This window comes from Stenella coeruleoalba, assembly GCF_951394435.1.
Source record: "Stenella coeruleoalba genome assembly, chromosome: 8".
NCBI classification, from domain to species: Eukaryota; Metazoa; Chordata; class Mammalia; order Artiodactyla; family Delphinidae; genus Stenella; species Stenella coeruleoalba.
In genome coordinates, this window is record NC_137154.1 from 45535639 (window position 1) to 45537667 (window position 2029).

The window sequence follows — 2029 nt, forward strand, 5'->3', positions numbered from 1 at the left end:
AAGTCTCATTATACATTGATTTTACTACATTAGCATATTAAATAACACACCTACCAGCAGCCAAGACCAGATATTAAGGACCAGAAAAGGATAAAAGGGGGATGGGACCCACTCCCTCAGAAAAAGCCCTGCCCCTTCCCCCGCAGACTACTGCATATGCCTCCGCATCGTAAGCCTTGCTTCTCCTCCCTTTGTCTTTTTAAAATTAAGTCCTTCCCGCCAGGTGGGAGAAGTTGATCTTAGTTCCGGCTTCTCTGTTCTCTGGCCGCCGGGTAGGCCTATGGTATGTCAATTTCAGCTCTGGTTTTATTATCGGCTGCTTGAACCCAAAACGAAAAAGAACTCTACCCCACCAAGGCAGAGAGCGTCAATTGGGCTAAAGGGCCCAAGTAGGGTCCATAGGACTTAATTCGGTAACAGAAGGAACCAAAACGAGACAGGTTGGAGAGACAGCCTCGCGATATAATCAAACCGTATTACCCCCGGGTGGGCTACCCTCAGACTGGAGAATAATTATAGTGCAGAGGTCCTCCCACAGGAGCGAGAGTTCTGAGCCCCACGTCAGGCCCCCAGCCCAGGCGGGGGTTCAGCACCATGAAGACGACCCCCAGAGCATTTGGCATGGAAGGCCAGTGGGGCTTAACTGCAGGAGCCCCTCAGGACCGGGGGAAATAGACACTCCACTCTTAGAGGGCGCACACAAAGTCCAACGCACACCTGGGCAAAAGCAATAATTTGATAGGCGCCTGGGCCAGACCTACCTGCGGGTCTTGGAGAGTCTCCCGGAGAGGCAGGGGGCACGGCTGCGGCTCGCCCTGGGGACAAAGTCACTGGCAGCAGCTCTTCTCAGGAGCTACTTCTGCTGCGTGGACGCCGCTGCTGGCGGGCGCCATTTTTAAAGTCTTCCTCCAGCTCATTAGCCCAACAGCCTGCAGGTGCCGGCGCTGGGACGCCTGAGGCCAAGCAGCTAACTGGGCGAGGACACAGCCCCAGCCTTCTGCAGACAGGCTGCCTAAAGACTAAAGAGCCCACAGCTGCCTTTAGACGCAGCCCTAGACAACGCCCTGCCCACCAGAGGGCCAAACCCCAGCTCTACCCACCAGGGGGAAGAAAACTACAATTCCCCAACAGGGGCCTGGCTGGCCCTGTCCACTTGTCCACTCGTCTGTTCGTCCCGTTGCAGACGAACGCAACCTTCGGGACACCCTGAACTTCATACCCAGGTGTGTCAGGAACCACCCTCTGCCCAGCAACTGATCTAAAGCAAACTCCAGGATCCCTGGGCCCTGCAGCTAGACTCCAGGAACCAGCTCTGCCTGCCAGGAGTCCGGCACTAACCCCAGGCCCTGGCTTCACCTGCCAGTGGGTGGGCAGCAGACGCAGAGTCTTCGGGACCCTGACTCTGCCCGCCAGTGAGCCAGCCCTAGCCCCGGGGCCCCCTAGGGATGAAGGAACAAGACAAAACCCCAGAAGAACTAAGTGGGGGTAGGCAATTTACCCGAAACAAAGAGTTCAGAGTAATGATCGTAAAGATGATCAAAGAACTCGGTGGAGAATGGATGCACAGAGCGGGAAATTAGAAGCTTTTAATAAAGCGTTAGAAAATATAAAGAACAACCAGAGATGAAGAATACAATAACTGAAATGAAAAATACACTAGAAGGAATCAATAGTAGACTCAATGATACAGAGGAACAGATCAGTGAGCTGGAAGACAAGAGTAGTGGAAATCACTGCTACAGAACCAAAGAAGAATGAAAAGAAATGAGGACAGTGTAGGAGATCTCTAGGAAAACATCAAATGCACTAATATTCACATGATAGCGGTCCAAGAAGGAGAAGAGGAGAGAAAGGGCCTGAGAAAATATTTGAAGAGATAATAGCTGAAAACTTCCCTAACCTGGGAAAGGAAACAATCACCCAAGTCCAGGAGGCGCAGAGAGTCCCATACAGGATGAACCCAAAGAGGAACACACCAAGACACATTGTAATTTAGAGACCCATTGTGGGCTGCTGGTCAAAGCAGAGA